A 26,492-nucleotide genomic window follows, 5' to 3' on the forward strand; every position below is an offset into this window, starting at 1 on the left:
ACATTGCGTCCCACAATGAGCTCATAGTCTAGATAATAATAATTGTGGTATTTGCTAAGTACTTTGTGCCAGGAACTGTACTAAGCGCTGGAGTGGAGACAAGCAAATCGGGTTAGACACAATCACTGCCCCACGTAGGGCTCACAGCCTCAATCCCCATTTTAGAGATGAGGGAACTGAGATCCAGAGAAGTTAAATGACTTGCAGAGGTCACCCAGCAGAGGTGGTGGAGCCGGGATTAGAATCCATGACCTTCTGATTGCCAGGCCCGTTCTCTATCCACTTCACCATGCTGTGGTCTGTTGCATAATCCCTCAGGCCGCTAGGAACCTGAGCCTTTTGGGTGAGTTAGCTTCCTTCTCCCCAGGAAAGGTGGCTGTAGTCACAGTGGCCACAAGATAGTAACACTTCTTGGTGTGCGGGCAGCACTTCTGTGGGAAGCAGCGTGGCCTAGTGGATAGAGCTCAGGCCTGGGCATCAAAAGGACCTGGGTTCTAATCCTGGCTCTGCCATTTGTCTGCTATATGACCTTGGGCAAGTCACCTCACTTCTTTGTGCCTCAGTTACCTCATCTGTAAAATGGGGATTGACTGTGCGCTCCATATGGGACAGGGACTGTATCCAACCTGATTAGCTTGTATCTACCCCAGTACTTAGAACAGTGCTTGACACATAATAAGGGCTTAACAAATGCCATCATTATTATTATTACTATTTTTCCAAAGGACTTTCACATCAGTCACCACACAACATCCTTGGTGCAGATGGAGAGGCGGGTGTTTTTGTCCCCCTTTTACGGATGAGGAAACCAAAGCCCAGAGAGGTGGAGAAGTGCCCAAGGTCACCCGGCTGGCAGTGGGCACAGTTGGGACTAGAACTCCAGGCTCCTGACTCCCAGGCCCTGGCTCTTTCCTGGAGGCTATGTCACGTCCCTCTTCTGTTTTTCCACAGAGGGCAGGGCTGTGACCTTCATTAAAACTGGGAAAACAGGTGAGAAGGAATGCGGCGGGGAGAACACCTTTCCGGAAGGAACAGTTGCAGCCCAGATGACTATGGCCTTTGTGTTTTCCCCTGCCTATCCTTCCTCGCCCTCCAAGAGCAGAAAGAAAACTGAGGCTCGTGATGGGCAGGGAGCGTGACTGCTAATTCTTTTGGATTGGATTATCTCAAGCACTTAGTACAGTGCTCTGCACATAGTAAGCCCTCAATTAATACCATTGACTGGAAGGTTTAGGAGGGGAAACCGAGCACTTGCTGGAGGGTCGAGGGAGCAGAGGACCCCAGACAGATCCTTTTGGGGCCACTGGAAATTATCCATCAATCTAGCCATGAGGGGCAGCAGGTTGGTGCCAGCAAGGGTAAGGAGAGGAGGGCAGTGGTGACTAACTGATGCTAACAGGGACTGAGTGAGGCGTACGGATACCCGGTCATCTAAGGTTTGGTGGGGAGAGGGGTCAGGAAGACTCAGTGGCATTTGTATTTTCTTATAGTATTTGTTGTGATTACTCTGTGTCAGGCACTGTTCTAGGCACTAGGGTAGATACAAGCTAATCAGGTTGGACATAGTCCATGTCCCACAAGAGGCTCAAGGTCTTAATCCCCATTTTACAGATGATGTAACTGAAGCCCAGAGGAGTGAAGGACTTGCCCAAGGTCACATAGCAGATGAGTGGTGGAGCTGAGATTAGAACCCAGGCCCTACTGATGCCCCAGGATGACCAAGAGGTCATGCTGCTTCCTTTATTGAGGGCTTCCTGTCTGCAGAGCACTGTACTAGGTGCTTGGGAAGGACAATACAATAGGGCTGGTGGGCACCATCCCTGCCCTGAAGGATCTTATGGTCTAGATGTGATGGGAGACATCAAAATTAATTACAGGTAGAGGGAAGCAAAAGATGACTACACTGAGAAGCAGCATTGGGTAGAAGAAAGACTACAGGCCTGGGAGTTAGAGGATCTGGGTTCTAATGCCAGCTCTACCACTTGCCTTCTGGTGACCTTGGATAAGTCACTTCACTTCTCTGGGCCTCAGTTCCCTTATCCATAAAGTGAGAATTCAAGCCCCATGTTGGATGTGATGGTCTTATATCTACCCCAGCACTTAGTACAGTGTTTGTCACAGAGGGAGCACTTAACAAATACCTCAATTATATGATGATGATGATTATGACCAAGAGAATAGGCCTAACCCTCTCCCTGAGCCCAACTGTCTGCTTGTCTGTCCTGTGACTAAATAATTGATTTCTCTCCAACCTTGGCTGTTAAGCTATCAGAGAAGCAGAGGTCAGTATCTTTCTCTAGGCTAAAACCAAAGAACCACCTGGCCTAGGCTGTGTGGTTAACATTTACTTGATGAATTTATTTATCAGATTGGTGCCCAAAGAAGGAATGGGGGGTCCTTTGGAGACCTCTCCTCTCCTCCCCACCCCGTAACAGGGCCTGAGAGAATGGCTGCTTCTCTTATTCTTTAACTGATGCCCCAGCCGGGAGGGGAAAAGCATTATGTAACTATTCGTTTTATTATAATAATAATAATAATTGTGGGGTTTTTTAAGCACTTACTCTGTGCCTGGCACTGTACTAAGTGCTGGGTTAGAGACAAGATAATCACATTGGATACTGTTTTAGGCCCATTTTACACAGGAAACTGAGGCAGAGAGATGTGAAATGGCTTGCCCAAGGTCACACAGTGGACATATAGCAGAACCGGGATTAGAACCCAGGTCCTCTGACTCCCAGACCTATGTGTTTTTGAAGAAAAATGATCCAAGCAGCAGAGTGAAGTATGGACTGGAGTGGGGAGAGACAGGAGGCTGGGAGATCAGCAAGGAGGCTAATGCAGTAATCCAGGTGGATTAGGATGAGTGATTGTATTAATGTAGTAGCAGTTTGGATGGAGAGGAAAGGATGGATTTTAGTGATGATGTGAAGTGGGACCATCAGGATTTAGCGATGGATTGAATATGTGGGTTGAATGAGAGAGAGGAGTCAAGGGTAATGCCAAGGTTATGGGCTTGTGGGACAGGAAGGATGGTGGTGCCATCTACAGTGATGGGAAAATCAGGACAGGGTTTGGATGGGAAGATAAGGAATTCTGTTTTGGACAGAAAAGTCTGAAGTGACAGGAGGATATCCAAGTAGAGATATCTTGAAGGCAGGGAGAGATACGAGACTTAAAGAGAGGGAGAGAGATCAGGGCTGGAGACGTAGATTTGGGTATTATCCACATAGAGGTGGTAGTTGAAGCTGTGGGAGCGAATGAGTTCTCCAAGGTCCAGACTTGCTCTTTCTACTGGGCCACACGGCTTCTCTAGGCCATGCTGCTTCTCTTCTCTGCTTCTAATTCAGCTGTCTCCCAGTCTGCAGAGAGGGACTGACTGGAACAGAGGCCGCTGGCCATCGCTCCCCAACCTTCCCCCCCGCCCCCCGACTCTGAGCTTGCCGAGTGTGGGGAGCCCCTGGAGGGGAGAGAGGTGCTGCTGAGTGCTGGCCCCCTGGGCTGGTCCTGACTGGAGAGCAGAGCAGAGCAGAAGTGGGGGGAGGGGGGCCCAGATCAACAGATCCAAGAGGATTAGTGGCCCAGCCCACATTCCTCCCGAGGAGATTAAGGCTCCCTGGAGATCCCTGGATACTTCTTGGGATTTGGCGGGAGCTTGTGGGAGGCTTGGGAAGTTTCCCATTCAGGCCAATTAATGTGATGGGATGTTAAATGCTGTGGGTTTTACAAAACAAACTCCTTCTTCCTGGACTTTTTCTTTCCTGTCATTTCAACTTCTATTTCTTTCTCTCTTTCTCTCTCTCTTTGTGTATATATGTGTGTGTTGGGAGAACTGGGAGGGGTCTAGTACTGCTCAGGGGGCCTCCCCCAACTGGAGAATAAATAATAATAATAATAATGGTATCTGCTAAGCACTTGCTATGTGCCAAGCAATGGTCTAAGCACGGGGGAAGATAGAAGGAAATTAGGTTGTCCCACGTGGTGCTCAGAGTCTTAATCCCCATTTTAAAGATGAGGTAACTGAGCCACAGAAAAGTGAAGTTATTTGCCCAAGGTCACCCGGCAGACAAGTGGCGGAATCGGGATTAGAACCCATGACCCCTGACTCCAAAGCCCGTGTTCTCAGCGTGGCCTAGTGGTAAGATCCCGGGCCTGGGAGTTGAAGGATCTGAGTTCTAATTCCACTCTGCCACTTGTCTGCTGTGTGACTGTGGGCAGGTCAGTTACCTCAGTTACCTCATCTATAAAAGTGGGAATTGAGACTGTGAGTCCCACATGGAACAAGGACTGTGTCCAGCCCAATTTGCCTATATCCACCACAGCGCTTAAAAGAATGCTGATACATAGGAAGCGCTTTACAGATACCACAATTATTATTACAATTATTAAGTGGAAGAAAGTGGGTATTACTCCTTTGCACCTCTTGCTTATAATAAGCACAATTTTGATATTAAGTGCTTACTATGCACCAGGCACAGTACTAAGCTCTGGGACAGATACAAAACCATCAGGATGGGCTCGGTTCCTGTCCCACATGGGACTCACAGGTATTGAAACTCCATTTTACAGATGAAGACACTGAGGCTCAGAGAAGCCCAGTGACCTCCCCCAAGCCTCACAACAGACAAGTGTCAGAGCCAGGACCATTATTATTAGAACCCTGGTGTCCTGACTCCCAAGAGCCTGGGCTCTTTTTACTTTGGCAGGTAGTTTCCACCTCATCCCTTTGTGCTTTCTCAAGCACTTAGTACAGTGCTCTGAACACACAAGATGCTTAATAACTAATGTTGGTATTTGTTGGTATTTGTTAAGCGCTTACTATGTGCAGAGCACTGTTCTAAGCGCTGGGGTAAACACAGGGGAATCAGGTTGTCCCACGTGGGGCTCACAGTCTTAATCCCCATTTTACAGATGAGGGAACTGAGGCACAGAGAAGTTAAGTGACTTGCCCACAGTCACACAGCTGACAAGTGGCAGAGCTGGGATTCGAACTCATGAGCCCTGACTCCAAAGCCCGTGCTCTTTCCACTGCGCCACGCTGCTCTGGATCGATTGGATTGAAACAAAACCTTTCACAGCAAGCCTGAGTGGTGCCCAAAGATCCTGGTTCTGCTGCTGGCTTAATGCGTGACACTCTGCCTATTATTTAATGTCTCTGTGCCTCAGTTTCCTCATCTGTAAAATAGGGATTAAATATCCATTTTCCTTCCCATTTAGACTGTGAGTCCCATGTGGGACAGGGACTAGGTCCAACCTAATTATCTTGGATTTACCCCAGTGCTTAGTACAGTGTTTGGGACAGAGTAAACACTTAACAGATACCCTGTTTATTATTCTGGGGAAAGGGGTTTATGCTCTTCTTCAAGAAACAGCTCGCTCTAACTTGAACTGGGTTGGGGGGAGGGTGAGGTGTGGGATGAATCCCTCCAGCTAGGTAAGCCTTGGGGCAAACACTTGCCCAGAGGTTTGAGGCGGTGGCCCCTGGGTTTCTGGTAGCTGGGTCTTGAGTGATGAGTGACAGAGACCTTTGGAGGGATTACCTTTTTGTCTCCCACCTAGGGATCTGAGTCCTGTTTCTCAGCTTGAGAGAGCCCCTGGCATGGCACTGGTTAATGTTCTCTCCATCCTCTGAGCTGCCGAGTTGCCACTCAGTGCCCAGTGGGTTGGGTTACTCATTAAGCCACCAACTACCTTGCCAGCCAGTGGGTGAATCAACCACCTTTCTGGGGAAGGGGGAGGAGTGACCACTGAATTCATTTTCATGGTGAGGGTTGTTAAGGCTGTACTGTAAATTACATGCTGTTCAGAGGATCGGGGTAGATACAGAACATGCAGGCCTAACAGTCTCTGTCTCACCCCGGGCTCATGGTCTGAGGAGGAAGAATAGCTGTTGAGTCTCCATTGTATAGAGGAGGAAACTAGGGCTCAGAGAAGTCAAGTGACTTGCTCCAGGTCACACAGCAGGCAAGTGGTGGAGCTGGGATTAGAACCCAGGTCCTGTGACCCCCAGGCCCAGGCTCTTTTTGCTTAGACATCCTGTTTGTCCGTCTCACTTCTGACCTCTCGCCCACATCCTGCCTCTGTCCTGGAACACCCTCGCTCTTTATATCCGTCAGGCAGTTACTCCCCGCCACTTCAAAGCCTTATTGAAGGCCCATCTCCTCCAAGAGACCTTCCCTAATTAAGCCCTCCTTTCCTCCTCTCCCACTCCCTTCTCCATCTCCCTGACTTGCTCCCTTTATTCATTCCCTTTATTCCCTTTATCCCTCTTCCCCCTCCCCCTACTCTTCCCCCCACCTAACCCCCTCTTCACCCCCTCCCCCCTTCTCTCTTCCCCACCCACGCCCCATCCCAGTCCTCTTGTCCCACCGCCACCCCTCATCCCCCTCTCCTCGTCCAGGGCCCCGCCACCTCCTTCCCATCCAAACCCTCCCCTCCCCCCGCCCCTCCCCCCCTCCTCCCCTTGCACCCACAGCTACTTTCAAGTGTGGCCTCTGGAACCCCCGCTCTGTTACAGGCAAGCTACCTTTCATCCATGACCTTTTCCTCTCCCGCTCTCTCCTCCTCCTCGCCCTTTCGGAAACGTGGCTCTCTCCCGAAGACACGGTCTCCGCCGCCGCTCTCTCCAGCGGAGGCCTCTCCTTCTCCCACTCCCCCAGACTCACCGGTAAGGGAGGAGGCGTCGGCTTCCTCCTCTCGCCCCGATGCCGCTTCCGCACTATCCCTCCTCCCCCCTCCCTCTCCTTCCCCTCCTTCGAAGCCCATATCATTCGCCTCTACCACCCACTCCAGTTACTTGTCGCCGTCATCTACCGCCCTCCCGGTCCCACCTCCGACTTCTTCAACCACCTTGACCCCTTTCTCACCTTCCTTCTCTCCTTCTCTCTGCCCACTCTGATCCTTGGAGACTTCAACATCCATACGGATGTACCCGACGACTCCTCTGCCGCCCGCCTGCTATCCCTCCTCGACTCTGCCGACCTCCTCCTCCACCATACCGCGCCCACTCACCGACTCGGTCACACCCTCGATCTCGTCATCTCCTACCGCTGCACTATCTCCTCACTCACCAACTCTGAAATCCCTCTCTCGGACCATAACCTTCTCACCTGCCTCATCTCTCACACTCCCTCCCCCTGCAGATCTTCGCTACTGCCCCCACAGAGACCTCCGCTCTCTCGATCCCATCCGTCTTTCCAATAGCATCTCGCCTCACCTTGCCGCCCTGTCCTCTCTTCCCACTCTCGACGATCAGGTCTCCGCTCTCAACTCCACCCTCACTACTCATCTCGACTCTCTCGCCCCCCTTTCCCTCCGCCGCTCTTGCGCCACTAACCCACAGCCCTGGATCACCTCCTCCGTCCGCCTCCTACGCTCCTATGCTCGAGCTGCTGAGCGCCGCTGGCGAAAGTCCAAGCACCAAGCCGACCTCACACACTTCAAATTTATCCTTTCCTGCCTTAACTCTGCCCTCTCCTCCGCCAGGCAAAGCTTCTTCTCCTCCCTCATCGACACCCATGCCCGTCACCCCCGCCGATTGTTCCGGACCTTTAACTCTCTCCTTAGGCCCCCTGTTCCTCCCCCTCCCCCATCTCTCACCCCTAGTGATCTGGCCACCTATTTCCTCACGAAAATCAACACGATCAGGTCTGAGCTCCCCAAAGTCACCCCTCCGCCTCTCCCCTCCCCCCCAACAACCCCCTCCCCTACTTTCCCATCCTTCCCTGCAGTATCCTCAGAGGAGATCTCCTCCCTCCTCGCAAGTGCCACCCCTCCACCTGCGCCTCGGACCCCATTCCCTCTCACCTTCTTAAAACCATCGCCCCTGCCCTCCTCCCTTCCTTAACTTCTATTTTTAACCACTCAATCTCCAAGGGCTCCTTCCCCTCTGCCTTCAAACACGCCCACGTCTCCCCCATCCTAAAAAAACCCGCTCTTGACCCCACTTCCCCCTCCAGTTATCGTCCTATCTCCCTACTACCCTTCCTTTCCAAAATCTTAGAACGAGTCGTCTACAATCGATGCCTAGAATTCCTTAACTCCCATTCTCTCCTAGACCCCCTCCAATCTGGCTTCCGTCCCCTCCACTCTACCGAGACTGCTCTCTCTAAGGTCACCCATGACCTCCTTCTTGCCAAATCCAATGGCTCCTACTCCATTCTGATCCTCCTTGACCTCTCTGCTGCCTTTGACACTGTCGACCATCCCCTCCTCCTCCGTACCTTATCTCACCTTGGCTTCACGGACTCTGTCCTCTCCTGGTTCTCCTCTTACCTCTCTGGCCGATCATTCTCGGTCTCCTACGCTGGAGCCTCCTCCCCCTCCCATCCTTTAACTGTTGGAGTTCCTCAAGGGTCAGTTCTTGGCCCTCTTCTGTTCTCCATTTACACTCACTCCCTCGGTGAACTCATCCGCTCTCACGGCTTTGACTACCATCTCTACGCAGATGACACGCAGATCTACATCTCCGCCCCTGTCCTCTCCCCCTCCCTTCAGGCTCGCATCTCCTCCTGCCTCCGGGACGTCTCCACCTGGATGTCTGCCCGCCACCTAAAACTCAACATGAGCAAGACTGAGCTCCTCATCTTCCCTCCCAAGCCCGGTCCGCTCCCAGACTTCTCCATCACCGTGGATGGCACGACCATCCTTCCCGTCCCGCAGGCCCGCAATCTCGGTGTCATCCTTGACTCGTCCCTCTCGTTCACCCCACACATCCTATCCGTTACCAAGACCTGCCGGTTTCACCTCTACAATATCGCCAAGATCCGCCCTTTCCTCTCCACCCAAACGGCTACCTTACTATTACGGGCTCTCGTTATATCCCGGCTAGACTACTGTGTCAGCCTTCTCTCTGACCTCCCTTCCTCCTCTCTCGCCCCGCTCCGGTCTATTCTTCACTCCGCTGCCCGGCTCATCTTCCTGCAGAAACGATCTGGGCATGTCACTCCCCTTCTTAAACAACTCCAGTGGTTGCCTATCGACCTCCGCTCCAAACAAAAACTCCTCACTCTAGGCTTCAAGGCTCTCCATCACCTTGCCCCTTCCTACCTCTCCTCCCTTCTCTCTTTCTACCGCCCACCCCGCACGCTCCGCTCCTCTGCCGCCCACCTCCTCGCCGTCCCTCGGTCTCGCCTATCCCGCCGTCGACCCCTGGGTCACGTCCTCCCGCGGTCCTGGAACGCCCTCCCTCCTCACCTCCGCCAAACTGATTCTCTTTCCCTCTTCAAAACCTTACTTAAAAATCACCTCCTCCAAGAGGCCTTCCCAGACTGAGCTCCTCTTCCCCCTCTACTCCCTCTGCCATCCCCCCTTTACCTCTCCGCAGCTAAAGCCTCATTTTCCCCTTTTCCCTCTGCTCCTCCACCTCTCCCTTCCCATCCCCACAGCACTGTACCCGTCTGCTCAACTGTATATATTTTCATTACCCTATTTATTTTGTTAATGAATTGTACATCGCCTTGATTCTATTTAGTTGCCATTGTTTTTACGAGATGTTCTTCCCCTTGACGCTGTTTAGTGCCATTGTTCTTGTCTGTCCGTCTCCCCCGATTAGACTGTAAGCCCGTCAAACGGCAGGGACTGTCTCTATCTGTTGCCGACTTGTTCATCCCAAGCGCTTAGTACAGTGCTCTGCACATAGTAAGCGCTCAATAAATACTATTGAATGAATGAATATTCATCCCTCCACCCAGGCCCAAAGTGCTATGTCCATATCAATAATTTATTTACTTCTATTAATGTCTGTCTCCCCCTCTAGACTGTAAGCTCGTTGTGGGCAGGGAATGTGGCTGTTGTATTGTACTCTCCCAGGTGCTTAGTATAGTGCTCTGCACATAGGAAGTGCTCAACAAATACCATTGATTGAAGGCTCCTCCAGGTCAAGGTTCAACTCCTGACCCCCTCTGGGCTGAGGGGCAGGGGGAGTTTCTGCATTCCTCTGTTCCGGTGGGGGCCGCTTTGGGTCCCCCCCCCCCCTCGTCCCCAGATGCCAACGGCACCCTGTCAGCCTCGGGGACGCCAAGCGCTCACCCAGCAGCCTACGCGTCTAGGCCTCATAAAGCCATCCTGTCGGCCCAGGCCCCTGCCTCCTCCGTGCTGCAGCTCAGCACAAAGAGGTTGTCGCTGTCACCTCTGAACTTCAGAATTATGCACATTGGCAGGGAGAGGGCCCCCGTCTGGCCCCCTGGGATGGGCGGGAGCCAGAGGATTCGAAAATCCTTTGGTGGTGAGGTTTTTCTCCACAGTGCGTCTGGGCCTCTTCCAGAAGCTGCTCCTTTCTTTCCCTCCCCAGAGGGAGAGAAACCCGCCTCATTGTTTGTTTTTTGTCTTTTTTTCAAAAATGCGTTCAACACCATCGAAGAGACCCACATCCTGTATAACCTAGTTTAATGATTGAATAAGTACAATAGCCAAATATTTAGATTTGATAAAAAGGGTTTCCTTTGGAGGGAAGCAGCTAAAACTAGTGGATAGGGCACAGGCCTGGGAGTTGGAAAGACCTGGGTTCTAGTTCCGGCTCTACCACTTGTCTGCTATGGGGCCTTGGGCAGGTCAGTTCATTTCTCTGGGCCTCATTTACCTCATCGGTAAAATGGGGATTAAGCCTATGAGCCCCTATGTGGGACAAGGATTGGGTCCAACCTGATTAACTCGTATCTACCCTAGTGCTTAGAACAGTGCTTGGCACATAGTGAGCACTTAACAAGTGCCATAATCGTCATCATCATTAGCTTGCATCTACCTTAGTGCTTAGAGCAGTGCCTGGCACATAGTAAGTGCTTAACAAATTCCATTTAAATTTTTTTTAAGAAGGGGGAATAAATTAGTGCTTTTCTTCTTCTAACCCCTACCACCACGCCCTCCACCCTCATCACCAAAGATCCAATTTCTCTCCCAAGTTGTGAAGCGCTGAGAGGGTTTGGCGCGAAGGCAATAGAGATAGAGGGTGGGGGGTGGTTTGGGGACTTCTGAGGGAGGGAGGGAGTGTGGCATTCCAACACCATGGCAACCGCTCGCTTCCCATTTATGGATGGAGACAATGGTAGTACTGTTGAAATGCGTCTGCTGTGGTATAGCCGACTGCATTTGAATTGCAGTTTTCTTTGACCCTGAATACCAGCTAGGCATTCCTCTCCTTCCTTTCCCTTCATTTTTTCTTTCTTTTAACCGAAGAGCCAGATTAGATTTGGGTTGGTCCGCTACGTTTGTGACATTGTCTGGGACAAACTATGGCGTTTCAAAAATGCAGTTGGTTTATTCTGCCCACTTTGTAACTGAGCAGACGGGGGCAAGATCCAAGCGAGGTCATGGATACTTAGGTAACCGAATAGGGTAACGGAATCTTACCTGAGAGGAAAGAGATCCGGAACACTAGGCTGCCTTTCTGCTCCGGAGACTTCCGAGGGGGCTTTTTCCGGGACCCTTCTGTGCCCCAGATAGACTGCATTCATCAAGTTGAAGTGGGGCAGGAAGAGAGGACAAGAGAATGCATTTGAGTTATATTGCACTCTCCCAAGTGCTTATTACAGTGCTCTGCACACAGCAAGCACTCAGCAAGTATGAATGAATGAAGAAACTGCAGGGACTAGTGGAAAGAGTCTGAGCCAGGGGCTCAGAAGACCTGAGTGCTAATCTCTCCTCCACTACTCCTTAGAAGCAGCGTGGCTCAGTGGAAAGAGCATGGGCTTTGGAGTCAGGGCTCATGAGTTCGAATCCCAGCTCTGCCACTTGTCGGCTGTGTGACTGTGGGCGAGTCACTTAACTTCTCTGTGCCTCAGTTCCCTCATCTGTAAAATGGGGATTAAGACTGTGAGCCCCACGTGGGACAACCTGATTCCCCTATGTCTACCCCAGCGCTTAGAACAGTGCTCGGCACATAGTAAGCGCTTAACAAATACCAACATTATTATTATTATTATTACTCCTGATATGACCTTGGACAAGTCACGTAACGTCTTTGGGCCTCTGTTTCCTCATCTGTAAAATGGAGATGAAATACTTGTTCTCCCTCCAACTTAGACTGTGAGCCCCCTGTGGGACAGCGACTGTGATCAACCTGATTTTCTTGTAGCAACCGCATTACTTAGTACAGTGCGGGGCACATAGTAAGTGCTTTACAAATTCAATGATGGTTACTATTGTGAAAGTGGCTGCAGAGTACTAGACAGAATGGTGTCTGAGGAATATTAGAACATAGGAAGAGAAGGGAGAATCATTGAGGGTGAGTCTCTGGCAGGCAGCGGGAGGTCACATTTCACTAGTTCAGCCAATTCTCTGAGCACAGATAGCAAAATTAACTGGTAGACCCAAGCCCCAATTTATTATTATTATTATCAATGATAATCATCATCATTGTTATTTACTTAATATCAACATTAAATTGGTATCTAGTATTTAAGTGCTTACTATGTGCCAGGCACTGCTCTAAGCACCAAGATGGATACAAGTTGGGTTGGACACAGTCCCTGCTCCACATGGGGATCACAGTCTTGATCCCCATTTTACAGATGAGATCACTGAGGCCCAGGGAAGTGAAGTGACTTGCCCAAGGTCACACAGCAATTGGCAGAATTGTCTGACTCCCTGGCCCATGCTGTTTTCCACTGTGCCATGCTGCTTCCCTAGCCTTTAGTCTCCAACCTCCAGCAACCACTCCACCAACAACCAGTATCCCTGAGAGACAGGAAACAGTGATGGACAGATTTAGAATTTCCTGGGAAATAGAGGAAGCAGTCTGGCCTAGTGGAAAGAACATGGGACTGGGAATTAGAAGACCTGGGTTCTACTCCTGGATCTGCCAGTTGTCTGTTGTGGAACCTTGGGCAAGTCATGTATCTTCTCTGTACCTCAGTTTTCTCAATTGTAAAATGGGGATTCAATACACATTCTCCCTCCTACTTAAACTGTAAGCCCCACAAGGGACAGGAACTGGGTCTGACCTATTTATGTTCTATCCCAGCGCTTAGAACTATGTGTCAAGCACTTAGTAAGCCTAAATAAATACGGTAATCAAAATACCTTAAAATTATCAAAATTTCACTATATCAAAATTTGTACTGTATCAAAATGCAGTACAAACTTGTACAGTACAAGCAGTGAAATGGTTAACAGTAGGGAGGTAGTGATCAATGAATCAGTGGTACTTATTGAGCGTTTACTGTGTGCAGAGCACTGGACTAAGCACTTGGGAGAGTATAAGGCAATAGAGTTGGTTGACTCGTTCCCTGCCCACAATGAGCTGACATTAAGGAACTAGTCACCCCACAGAATGGATACAGGGTACTTGGGGTGGGCCCAGCAAGCCCTAATTGTGGCACATCTCTATCCACAATCAGAGCAGAAAGAGCACAGGCCTGGGAGTTAGGGAACCCAGATTCTAATCCCACTCTGCCACTTACCTGCTGCGTGATCTTGAGCAATTCCCTTCACTTCTTGGTGCCTCACTTTTCTCAGCTACAGAATGGGCACTGAATACCCGTTCTCCCTCCTCCTTCGGCCGTGAGTCCTATGTGGGTTGGGGACTATGTTCGACCTGATTATCCTGTATCTCTCCCAGGGCGTAATATTGTGCTTGATATTGAGGAAGCGCTTAACGAAGACCATGATTCTTATTACTGGTGTCATCGTTCCCTTTTAGCAGACCTAGCTGGTAGTGGGCCCTGGCTCTGTGGGACCCTACCCCCAGTGTTCACCTGGGGGGCATCAGGGAGCTCCTTGTGGCCAGGGAATGTGTCCACTGACTCTGGTATATTGTGCTGTCCCATGCACTTAGTACAGTGCTCTGCACACAGTAAGTGTTTGATAAATACACAATCCAGCCCACACACTTCACTCCTCTAATGCCAACCTTCTCACTGTACCTCAGTCTCATCTGTCTTGCTGCCTACCTCTCATCCGTGTTCATTCATTCATTGAATGGTATTTATTGAGTGCTTACTCTCTGCAGATCACTGTACTAAGCACTTGGGAGAGTACAAACTGTGTCCAACCCGATTTGCTTGTATCCCCCCCAGCACTTAGTACAGTGCCTGGCATATAGTAAGTGCCTAACAAATGTAATAATAAGTCAGAGGACCTGGGTTCTAATCCTGGCTCTGCCACTTGCCTGCCGTGTGACCTTGGGCAAGTTACTTCACTCCTCTAGGCCTCAGTTCCTTCATCTGAGAAATGGGAATTCAATACCCGTTCTCCTTCATACTTAGACTGTGAGCCCCATGTGGGACTTGCTTATTTTGTATCCACCCCAGCACTTAATATGGTGCTTGGCATATATGAAGCGCTAAACAAATACCATTATTATTATTTCTGTTACTGATAAAACCACTTCAGGTATTTTCGTAGAAATGTGTTGGTCTGGGGGAGACTCAGTCTCTTGGTTTTCAGTAAGAACCTGGTTGGTTGAGTATTTCAGGTGGAATAGGCAGAGCAGCAATAGGTAGTGGTGTACCTAGAGTACCTTCTAGACTGCTCTGCACTTAGTAAGCACTCAGTAAATATGACTGAGGATAAATATGATTTATTTCTATTAATGTGATTCATATACAGTAAGCGCTCAAACAGTACGACTAAATGATTGATGGACTTGGAATCCATAATCTAGAGGGATAGGGTCTGCCAATTCTATTGTGCTATTGCAAGCATTTACTACAGTCTCTGCTTGTGTCTACCGACTCTGTCATATTGTACTCTCTCAAGCGCTTAGTACAGTGGTCTGCATACAGTAAGCACTCAGTAGATACCATTGATTGATTGTCCAACATAAGCGTGACCTGCCAGAGAATTCCCTGTCCTTGGAGTTTGTGCCGTCAGATAGTAGGAAATGATTGTGATGCCTATAATCTTTTTAAAGGGCAAAAAGAATGTCCGTTGTGCAGTTTTCTTTTAAAACCTGAAGGTTCCTTTCATATCTCTGGCAAAGGTCAAAAGTAAGTTGAATATACCTTATTAATCTGAAAGAACCAGATGAGGTTATTTTTAGTCAGGTAATAATGAGGCTATAATCGCAGTGGTGGCTGCTTCTGACTCTTCATAGTCTTCCCTCCCATTTCTCCTCCTCCCCTTCTTCCTCCCCCTTTCCCTTTTCCCTTTTCCATTCCTCCCTTCCTCCTTTTCCACTTCCTTCCCTGCCTCCCCCTACCTACTTATTTGTTAGTACACCCTTTCTTCTCCCTTGCCTCTCCACCCTCTTCTCTTCCTGTAGGTTAAGGCCCTTGGAAAAATTTATTCTCACTCCCTTGTGCACCACCCTTATTCTTGGATTTGCACCCTTTATTTCCTCCTCCCCTCCAACGCCCCCGCCCGGCCTTCCTTCAGCCCCACAGCTCTTAGGTCCATATCTAATAATAATAATGATGATGATGATGAAGGTATTTGTTAAGAGCTTACTATATGCCAAGCACTGATCTAAGCACTGGGAGAGATACAAGGTTATCAGGTTGTCCCGTGTGGGGCTCACAACCTTAATCTCCTTTTTCCATATGAGGTAACTGAGGCACAGAGAAGCTAAGTGACTTGTCCAAAGTCACACAGCTGACCAGTGGCGGAGCTGAGATTAGAACCCATGACAGGTCTAGAACTTCCAGACCTGTGCTCTTTCCACTAAGCCACACTGCTTCTCATATCTGTAATTCATTCAATCGTATTTATTGAGCGCGTACTGTATTCAGAGCCCTGTACTAAGCGCTTATAGAGCCCCAGTTGTAGCTAAATGCCTGTTGTGGAACCTTGGACAAGTCGCTTAATCTCATGGTGCCTCAGTTTCCTCATCCGTCAAATGGGGCTAGATTTTTTTTCTCCCTCTGTTTCTAAGATCGTCAGCCTGTGTGGGGAAGGGGCCATGCCAATCAATTTTTGAGATATATGGAGCACTTTGTGCAGAGTACTGTGCTAAGCCCTTGGGACAGTCTGATACAATAGACTTGGTAGATACAATCCCCGCCCTCAAGGAATTTATAATCTAGTTCTAATGTCTGATTGGATAATGTATCCATCCCAGAACAAAATCCAGAGTCAGCAATTAATAAATAATCATAACCAGCCTTAATGTCAAGACTGTTTTGAAACATGAGGAACTGGAGAAACAAGGTAATAGGTGGATTCCTCTGGAAGAATGCTGCCCCTTCCCCCTCCCCGCCCCCACCATGTCTTTCTTACATTCAGTTCCTTATGCAGAAGTTTGTGTTTTGTTTTATGGTATTTGTTAAGCATTTACTATGTACCAGGCATTGGACTAAGTGCTGCGGTAGGTACAAGGTAATCAGTTTGGACACAGTCCCTGTCCCACATAGGGCTCACAATCTTAACTTCCATTTTACAGATGAAGTAACAGAAGCCCAGAGAAGTGAAGTGATTTGCCCAAGGTCACCCAGCAGACAAGTGGCAGAGCTGGGATTAGACCTCAGTTCCTTTTGACTCCCAGGACTGAGCTCTATCCAATAGGCCGAGTTGCTCCTCAAGAGTTGCGGACAATGGTTGTCGAGCCAATCCCCAATCCTCGTAGAAGGATGTATTACTGTCCTCTGCTCCTCCTGTATCTTATCTTTGTTTTCACAGCTGTTTTATTGGCTGCAGACAGGGATCTAGCCCAGTGGTCTCCAGCCTTATTCCTGAAGAGACACTAATTGAATAATCTCCGGCGGCTTCATTTCGATGATTACAGTTTATGCAGTTTTTAGTGGCCAGGGTCCCTTCCCAGTTGAGAGATAAGAGGACCCAAGAGGCTGAATGGTGCAGCGAAGCTATTTCTACCCTTTCAGGTGGTTGAGGAGAAATTGTTTGGGAATCAGAGCAGTCTCCTGAATTTTGGATTTCATTCATTCAGTGGTATTTATCGAGTGCTTACTGAGTGCAGAGCACTTACTAAGTGCTTGGGAGAGTAATAATAACAATAATAATAATGTTGGTATTTGTTAAGCGCTTACTATGTGCAGAGCACTGTTCTAAGCACTGGGGGAAACACAGGGGAATCAGGTTGTCCCACGTGGGGCTCACAGTCTTCATCCCCATTTTACAGATGAGGGAACTGAGGCACAGAGAAGTTAAGTGACTTGCCCACAGTCACACAGCTGACAAGTGGTAGAGCTGGGATTCGAACTCATGACCTCTGACTCCAAAGCCCACGCTCTTTCCACTGAGCGACACATTCCCTGCCCACAGCGAGCTTACAGTCTATGGCTTAACTGTCACACCACCCACAACAGGCTTCCTTTCAAGTTCCCTGGTTAACGAGGAGATCCACTGGGTCTTTTGGTGCCAGGTCTGACAGAGTGAGCGCCCCTGACTCTGGTTAGAGGTGAATCACCGTGTTGGTGTGACAGAGTTCCATCCTGTCCTCACCACCTGGGCCTGAACAGACTCCAGGTCACTGTCACAGAACTGCCTCTCCCAATAGTACCAACTCACCATTTCCCAACCATCAAACGGATCGCTCAGGAGGCAGTGTGGCCTAATAGAAAGGGCACAGGACCGGGAGTCAGGTGGCATGAGTTCTTATTTTAATATCTGTCTTCCCCCCCTCCCTGCTCCTTGTGGACAGGGAACATGTCTACCAACTCTATTGTGTTATACTCTACCAAGCACTTAGTAATATGGTATTTTAAGTGCTTACTATGTGCCAGGCATTGTGATAAGTGGTGAGGCGGAAACAAGCAAATCTGGGTGGACACAGTCCCTGTCCTATGTGGGGTTCTCAGTCTCAATCCCCATTTTGCAGATGAGGTAACTGAGGCACAGAGAAGTTAAGTGACTTGATTAAGGTCACACATCAGACAAGTGGTTGGATCCAGGATTTAAACCCATGACCTCCTAGGACAATACTGGGCACACAGCAAGAATGCAGTAAATATCACTAATCGCAAGCTCCACATAGATGTACATATTTGTATATTTAGAAGCAGCATGGTGTAGTGGATAGAGCATGGGTCTGGGAGTCAAAAGGTCATGGGTTTTAATCCCGCCTCTGCCACTTGTCTGCTGTGTGACCATGGACAAGTCGCTTCACTTCTCTGGGCTTCAGTTACCTCACCTGTAAAATGGGGATTGAGACTGTGAGCCCTATGTGGGACAGAGACTTTGTCCAACCCTATATGCACATATCCACTCCAGCACTTAGTACGGTGCCTGGCACGTAATAAGCGCTTAACAAATACTATTATTATTATTATATGTATGGCCTAGTGGAAGAAGCATCATGGCCTTGTGGAAAGAGCACTAGCCCGGGAGTTAGAGGACCTGGGTTTTAATTCTGGCTCTGCCACTTGTCTGATGTGTGATCTTTGGTAGGTCACTTCACTTCTCTGGGTCTCAGTTTCCTCAAGTGTAAAGTGGGGAATCAAAACCTGTGCTCCCGCCTGCTTAGACTGGGAGCCCTTTGTGGGACCTGATTATCTTGCATCTACTCCAGCACATAGTAAGTGCTTAACAAATGCCACATTTATTATGTTTACGAATTAGTGCTTAAATAGTACGATGTTTAAGTTGATATGTACAGAAGTGCTATAGAAGTGGTAGCTGGGACGATGTAACCTGAAGGGGTTGAGAAGTTAATCACAGAAGTCTTCTGGGCTGTATGATCGTGGGTAATTTATTTTTAATCTCTGTTCCCTAGGGTGTTAAATTCAGGCCTTCCCTCTCTCCCTCCCATAGTGGAATGTGAGGATAAAGAAAGAGGAAGGTGAAGCAGTGTAATCTTGTGGAAAGATCACAGCCTAGGAGTCAGAAGAGGTGCTCCTGGCTCTGCCACTCACCTGCTGTGTGTCCTTGGGCAAGTCACTTAGCTTCTCTGTACCCATAGCTTCCTCATCTCTAAAACAGGGATTCAAGGCCTGTTCACCTGCCCCCGCTGGTTTCTGCTTTTGGAATCTCTGGGCCGGAAAGTTCCGTCCTAGAAACAGCTCTCTTCCTCTGCAGATGGAGAATACAAAGTGGTTCTCAGAGGGCTGATTTGAGGGGGTGGAGGGGTGGGGACAATCCCGCCCGGGGCCGGTGGCGGCTCAAAGCCGGTGGTGTCCCCAAGCCCCGGGCTCCGGAGAGGGACCAGACGGAGACTCCGGAGTTGGGCCAGGAGGGGCAGCGGAACTGACGGTAAGCGATGCCCGTCGACCCCTCAGATCTGCCCCTGGGGTCCCACTGCTGCCCGAGCTGGGGACTGGCCAGCCAGGATCACAGGCAGGAGGGTGACGCATGAGGGCTCCTTCCAGGTAAGGCCGCCTGAAGCAGAGATAGGGTGTTGACTTCACAACTGCCCAGTTGGTGTGGTGATTTTGGGGTTGACTTGTATTGTGTCCCTTTCCATGGGCATCCAGGGGGTATCATGCCCGGTGCCAAGTAAGTGTGGTGATCATGGAATTGGCACTTGCTGCGTCCCCCTCTGAGGGCATCCTGGAGGCGTTGTGCCCGTTTCTGAGTCAGTGTGGTGATTGTGGAGTTGGCTTGTATTGTGCTCCCCTGTGCAGGCATCTTGCCTGGGGGCTTCTTCCAAGTAAGCCCACCTGAAGTGGAGATCGGGTGTTGGGCTTCTGAACTGCCCATTAAGTGTGGTGATCTTGGGGTTGGCTTGTATTGCGTCCCCCTCTTAGGGCATCCCGGGGGTGGCGTGCCCAGTGGCTATGACTCCCAATCTGCCCCCCCAACCCGATTTAGACCAGAAGCCAGGAGCCTGGATTCAGTAGGCGGAGTTTAATGTGAGAACTGGTCATCATGCCAAAGAAAAAGTAATTTAAAGTTAATTGTGTAACGTGCTAGACCCTGGAATAGATACGAGATGATCAGATCAGACTAATTCCCATTCCCACATGGAGCTCACAGTCTAAGCGGGAGGTGTTTTATCCCCACTTTACAGGTGAGCAAACTGAGGCACAGCAAAATGAAGTGACTTGCCCAACATGACACAGCAGGCAAGTGGCAGAGCCGGGATCAGAACCCAGGTCCTCTGACTCCCAGCCCTGTGCTCTTTCCACTGGGCCTCCCTGCTTCACCTTTTTATAAAGTGACAAGCACAGACGAGTGGCCCAGGAACCTCTCTTTCCCTTTCACCTTCTTTCCCAAGAAAAAGGCCTCAAACCGAGTCTGGGAACCATCCTGACGGTCAATCAATCGTATTTACTGAACTCCTTCAGTGCGCCAAGCACCGTACAGAGTGCCTAAAAGAGGACACTACAGTATTTGTTAAGTGCTTACTATGTGTCAAGCACTAGTGCTGGTTAGATACAAATTAGTGAGGTCAGACAGAGCCCCTATCCCACATGAGGCTCACACCCACACGAGGCTCACAGTGTAAGTAGGAGGGAGAACAGATACTTGCCACTTAAACAGTTTGATCCTCACCCCACTTCCAACACTTATACGACTCCTTAACAGTTTGCTGCTTCCCCTATCTGTGACTGATTTTAATGTCCACCTCCTGCCCTAGACTGTAAGGTCCTTGTGGGCAGGGTTTGTGCCTACTTACTCTACTGAGAAGCAGCATGAATAGAGCACAGGCCTGGAGTCAGAAGGTCTCGGGTCCTAATCCTGGCTCTGCTGTGTGACCTCTGGCAAGTGACTTCACTTCTCTGTGCTTGTTACCTCATCTGTAAAATGGGGATTGAGATTGTAAACCCCACGTGGGGCAAGGGACTGTGTCCAACCTGATTTGCTTATATCCATCCCAGTGCTTAATACAGTGTCTGGCACATAATGAGTGCTTATGGAATGCCGTAATTATCATCATCATCATTATTATTATTGTACTATTGAAAAGCAGCATGGCCTAATGGGTAGAGCCTGAGCCTAGTTCCACCACTTGTCTGCTGTGGGACAAGTCGCTTCACTTCTGTGGGCCTCAGTTACCTCATCTGGAAAATGGGGATTAAGATTGTGAGGTCCGTGTTAAACAGGGACTGCATCCAACTGTATGCACCCCAGCACTTAGTTATTTGGCTCTGAACAAATAATAGATACCATTACCACTGCTCTCCCGGAGGATGCAGGCCAGCAGAGAAGCCTGGGGTAAGACCCTCTGGTGAGGTGATCTTCCCTCAGAGCCTGCTCAGCCCCTGGAGCCAACATGTCTACAGAGGCTGGAGAAGGAGGGAAACTCACCATGGGGTGTGTCAGGAAAAGGCCTCAGATTTTCCCTTCCCCACTTCAAAGGAAAACCAAATCTCATGTGGGGAGAGGGGTTCAGGTTTTTGGAACAGGGACCTAGTTTGCTTTACCAGTCAGTCAATCAATGATATTTATTAAGCACTTACTATGTGCACAGCACTATACTAAGCACTCGGGAGAGTACAATACAACAGAATAGGCAGCTACGTTCCCTGCCCATAACGAGTTTACAGTCTAGAGGGGGAGACAGACATTAATATGAAGAGATAAGTCATTTATAATGTATAATTTAAAGATATAAGCACACGACTGTAATGTTTGCTAATTTGTTCCAGGAGCTGCTAGGGAAATATCACTTTTAATCTCTCTGTTTTTGCCAATCTTTTTAACTTCAGCAAAACTGCTTTAGCATTCACAGGTTAAGGGTCTACATGGGAAAGGCTGAAACTTACCTATCGGCTTGAAAGATGAGGGTTTTTCAAATAGGACATCAAAAATAGGACAACATATGAGTGATGTGGAATTATTGAACTGGTTTGATCCTACCGTATGCTGGGTAAACAATTTTGCGTTGACTGGTAATATTTCACTGGGGCTGGCTTAGTGACCAGTTCCCTGAGGATCTTTATGATGTGAACTGTGATATTTCCAGTTTGCTTACTCACCACAAACATCACTTCATGGACTGTCCATTATGCAAATGGAATGTGAAACTATTTTTCTATTTCTCTCAGCGATGAAGGGGCTTTCCTGGGTTATTCTTTGGAGGCCGTAAAACTGACTCTTCCATCCGATGTAGCAGTGTGAGTGGATTGTGTTAATGAAACAGGAGGAAGTTTAGAAATGAAAGGTACTCTCATTGACAACCCACGGTTTTATTGCAGAACAAGGGGAGATGCAGCATAACTTAGTGGTTAGAGTAGGGGCCTGGGAGTCAGAAGGTCATGCATTCTAATCCCACCTCCGCCACTTGTCTATGTGACCTTGGGCAAGTCACTTCACTTCTCTTTGCCTCACCTACCTAATCTGTAAAATGGGGATTGAGACTATGAGCCCCACATGGGACAGGGACTGTGTCCAACCTGATTTGCTTGTATCCACACCCCAGCACTTAGTATAGTGCCTGACATATAGTAAGCACTTAAGAAATACCACAATTACTAAGGGGATGGGGTGGGGTCTGTGGGTGGATGGGAGAAAACTCCAAGATCTGAGGTTCTTTGGGATCTCTTGCCATACTGAGTTGCTTTTTTTTTTTTTTTTTTTGGTAATGATATTTAGTAAATGCTTACAGTGCCAGTGTTGGGGTAGATATAAGACCAATCAATCATTTATTGAGCACTTAATATGTGCAGAGCATTGTAATAAGTGCTTGGGAGTATATAATATAGCATTCCCTGCTCACAATGAGTTTACAATCTAGAGACTAATCAGGGCTTTTTTTCTTGAAGTATTTGTCAAGTGCTTACTTTGAGTCAGCACAGCCCCTTTCTCGACAGTAAGATCATCATGGGCAGGGACTATGCCTACCAACTCTGTTGTATTCTCCCAAATGCTTAGTACAGTATTCTGTACACAATAAATTTAGACTGTGAACCCCATGTGGGACAGGGACTCTGCCCAGATTATCTTGACTCTACCCCATTGGTTAATACAGTGCTTAGCACAGAGTGAATCCTTAACAAATATCACCATTATTATTATTGGAGCTCCATAAAGACCTTGTCATCATTATTGTTCTTATTCTTATAATAATAACGTTTTTGAGGTGGGAGGTGTTCTTGATCAAAGGGAGTGAAGGTTGGTAACCCATGAATCACATTCCAAGTGCTTAGAACAGTGCTCTGCACATAGTAAGCGCTCAATAAATACTACTGAGTGAACAGGGAACATGTCTACCAATTCTATTGTATTATAGTCTCCCAAGCGCTTAATACAGCTTTCAATAAATCCCATCAATTGATTGATTGATGAACTGCTTTCCTCTGGTTTGCAGGGAGAATGCCCATTTGAATGCTGTGGGAAAATGGAGCACTTTCTATTCGCTTTCTAACTGTGCTCAGAAAAATACAGGCCGCATAAATTCATTAATTCCCTAGCACCCTTGTCAAAATGGCAAAAAGACATCTTGGGGCAGTAGCCTGAGAAAGTGGCAGAGGAAGATTTGTATAAGTATAATAATAATAATAACTGTGGTATTTCTTAAGTGTTTACTCTGTGCCAGGCACCGCATTAAGCACGGGTGTATACAAGCAAACCAGGTTGGACACAGTCCCTATCCCATGTGGGACTCACAGTCTCAACCCCTATTTTACAGATGAGGTGACTGAGGCCCAGAGGAGTGAAGTGACTTGCTCAAGGTCACCCAGCAAACACGTGGTGTAGCCAGAATTAGAACCCATGACCATATGACTCCCAGGCTCGTGCTCTAGCGACTAGGATGGGTGCCTGGTTGATCTTTTAAAGTCAGAATGTTGCCGCTGTAACTTAGCGTTGCAGAAGGATGAATTTTCCTTCAAACCCGGGCCCTTACTGCATGAACACCCGCCTAACAGAGCATCAGGGCTAAATGGTGTGTGCTCATGCTTCCCCGGGTTGCACATTTAACAGCAAAGAGAAATAGCAGCACACAATAGCACCGGGGGGAAAGGTTTTTTAATGGTTATTTCGTAATGTGGAGCCAACGTCCTCTCCCTCAAGATGCTTTATAAAAGGCCGGAGGCCTCAGCGGGGCACCGCTCTGGAGGATTCATGCAGTGCCTCTTGACTTTGTTCAAGAATCACTGATTCAGAATCAGACAACAAAAGCACAGGTCCGCTTCACTAGGTGCACGGGAGAAAGGGTGGAGAGATGGTTTCTGCTGGAGACAGTTTTAGGTACTGGAATCCAGGAGGGTTGGGGTTGGGAGGGTAAGGCGTATCTCATTCCAAAAGAAAAAAAAAAAGAAATTTGGTAGGGAATGTGAGAATGTGATAATCATAATAGCAATAATAATTGCGGCATTATTAAGTTCTTACTATGTGTCAAACACTGGGGCAGTTAAGATAGTTGGTCACAGTCTCTGTCCCAAACAAAGCTCAAAGGCTAAGAGGGAGAGAGAACAGGTATTCCTTCAATTCTCATTCGTATTTATTGAGCACTTACTATGTGCAGGGCACTGTACTAAGCGCTTGGGAGATTACAATACAACAATAAATGTTCATTCATTCAATGGTATTTATTGAGCGCTTACTGTATGGAGAGCACTGTGCAAAGCTCTTGGAAAGTACAATTCGGCAAACATACATCTTTCCTTCCCCCAACGAGCTTACAGTCTAGAGAGGGAGAAAAGTCTTAAGAGGGAGAATCCCCTGCAGAGGAGGAAACTGAGGCACAGAGAAGTGAAATGACTTGTCCAAAGTCACCCAGCAGGCAAGTGAAAGAGCCAGGATTAGAACCCAAGTCTTCTGACTCCCAAGCGGGTGATCTTTCCATTAGGCCACTCTGCTTTAATTGGAACATAAATTTCTCCATAAGAATTTGCCTAAATTTGGAAAAACCTGATTCTGTACTCCAGGTAGTCAAGGGCTCCTAATTATTATAATAATTGTGGTAATCAATTAAGCACTTACTATGGGCCAAGAACTATTCTAAGCACTGGGGTAGATAAAATACAATCAGGCACACTCCTAATCCCACATGGGACGAAGTAAGCTCTTAAAAACAAGTGTCAAAGCAAAAACTTCCCAAAGAGTCTGATGGCATCCTTTAACACTAAATGTGAAGGGTCAGCCGGGTTTGGCCCAGTAAAAATAATAATAATAATAGTCACATTTGTTAAGCACTTACTATGTACCAAGCACTGTACTAAGCACTGGGGTAGATAATGTTGGTATTTGTTAAGCGCTTACTATGTGCCGAGCACTGTTCTAAGCACTGGGGTAGACACAGGGGAATGAGGTTGTCCCACGTGGGGCTCACAGTCTTAATCCCCATTTTACAGATGAGGGAACTGAGGCACAGAGAAGTTAAGTGACTTGCCCACAGTCACACAGCCGACAAGTGGCAGAGCTGGGATTCGAACTCATAAGCCCTGACTCCAAAGCCCATGCTCTTTCCACTGAGCCACGCTGCTTCTCAAGGTACAAGATACAAGGTAAGGGGGTTGGACACAGTCCCTGTCCCAAATAGGGCTCACAGTCTTAATCCCCATTTTCCAGATGAGGGAACTGAGACCAAGAGAAATAAAGCAACTTGCCCAAGGTCACTCAGCAGACAAGAGGCAGAACTAGAATTAGAACGCAAGTCCTTCTGACTCCCAGACTCTCAGACCTGTGCTCTATCCACTAGGCCACACTGCTTCTCAGGGGTTGTGGCTTGAGCCCCGTCGTCCTGTCTGCCTTGGGTTTCAACAGGCCAGGCCCTAGACCAGAGAGCGGCCGAGGCATCTGCTGGCCTTGAAGGAGGGGCTGGTATGGTCTCCAGTGCTGCTTAAATGCAGGAACAGGAGCTGGCGTCAGGAGCCAAAGAAGGATTGGGGAGCACTTTCCAGAACTGGCACAGCTAAGCCAGGTCTTTGTTGCCATAGGGTCCCAGAATAATAATAATAATAATAATTGTGGTATTGGTTAAGCTCTTACTATGTGCAAGGCACTGTATTAAGCGCTGGGATAGATACAAGCTAATAGGGTGGGACACAGCCCATAAACTACATGGGGCTCATAGTCTTAATGCTCATGTTACAGATGAGGTATCTGAGGCCCAGACCAGTGAAGTGTCCTACCCAAGGTCACACGGCAAACAGACAAGTGGCCGAGCTAGGATTAGAACCCAGATCCTTATGACTCCCAGGCCCATGCTTTATCCACTAGGCCAGGCTGTTTTTCACTCCACCCCTCCTCCCAACTCTGGCTGCTATTGGGTCCACCTTGGAGGGAAGAAACTCCTTACCCGGCCGAGTCTCCTGTCTGGAGGTCTCGACCTTCAGATTCCAGTTCTTGAGGGTGGAGGTTGTTTACCCCAAAAGTATCTTATGAGATGTTGGCCAGGCCTGGCAGAGAGTTCTGCTCTGAGTGGGAACAGGGAGAGGACCAAAGGAATTCTGACCCGGAGTCAACGGGCTGGAGCGCAATAGAGGTGGCTTTGTGTCTGGCCTGTTCCCCGGGGGGAGAATGAGTGCTGCTGGGTGGGTGGGACGTGTTTTCTCTGTGACTTGTTGGGTAAACAGAGGCGCAGAGGGGAGGGGCTGATGGAGGTTGGGGGAAGTGGGTGGGTGCTTTGAATTTCAGGGTGTGGCATTTCAGATTTAGAAAGTGTTACACTTGGGAAATCAATCAGTGGTATTTATTGGATGCTTCCAGGGTCTTCTCAGCTGCCCTCTAGAGTCTAAGATCCTTGTGGGAAGAGAATATTCATTCAGTCGTATTTATTC

The 26,492-nt window shown here is 48.5% G+C and overlaps 1 protein-coding gene and 1 long non-coding RNA gene across 5 annotated transcripts in view; one reads left to right on the forward strand and one right to left on the reverse strand.

The window, feature by feature from the left end:
- The window catches only part of PLEKHA7 (pleckstrin homology domain containing A7), a 243,919-nt gene that overhangs the window by 30,501 nt on the left and 186,926 nt on the right, over positions 1-26,492 (forward strand). The window lies entirely within an intron of this gene.
- Positions 1-26,492, reverse strand: part of LOC103170295 — a 61,481-nt gene that overhangs the window by 27,748 nt on the left and 7,241 nt on the right. The window contains exon 3 of the long non-coding RNA XR_486077.2: positions 11,344-11,437. This is a non-coding gene — a long non-coding RNA (uncharacterized LOC103170295). The remainder of the gene's footprint in view (positions 1-11,343; positions 11,438-26,492) is intronic.

This window comes from Ornithorhynchus anatinus, chromosome 3 (genome assembly GCF_004115215.2).
Source record: "Ornithorhynchus anatinus isolate Pmale09 chromosome 3, mOrnAna1.pri.v4, whole genome shotgun sequence".
In the NCBI taxonomy this organism is placed as follows: Eukaryota; Metazoa; Chordata; class Mammalia; order Monotremata; family Ornithorhynchidae; genus Ornithorhynchus; species Ornithorhynchus anatinus.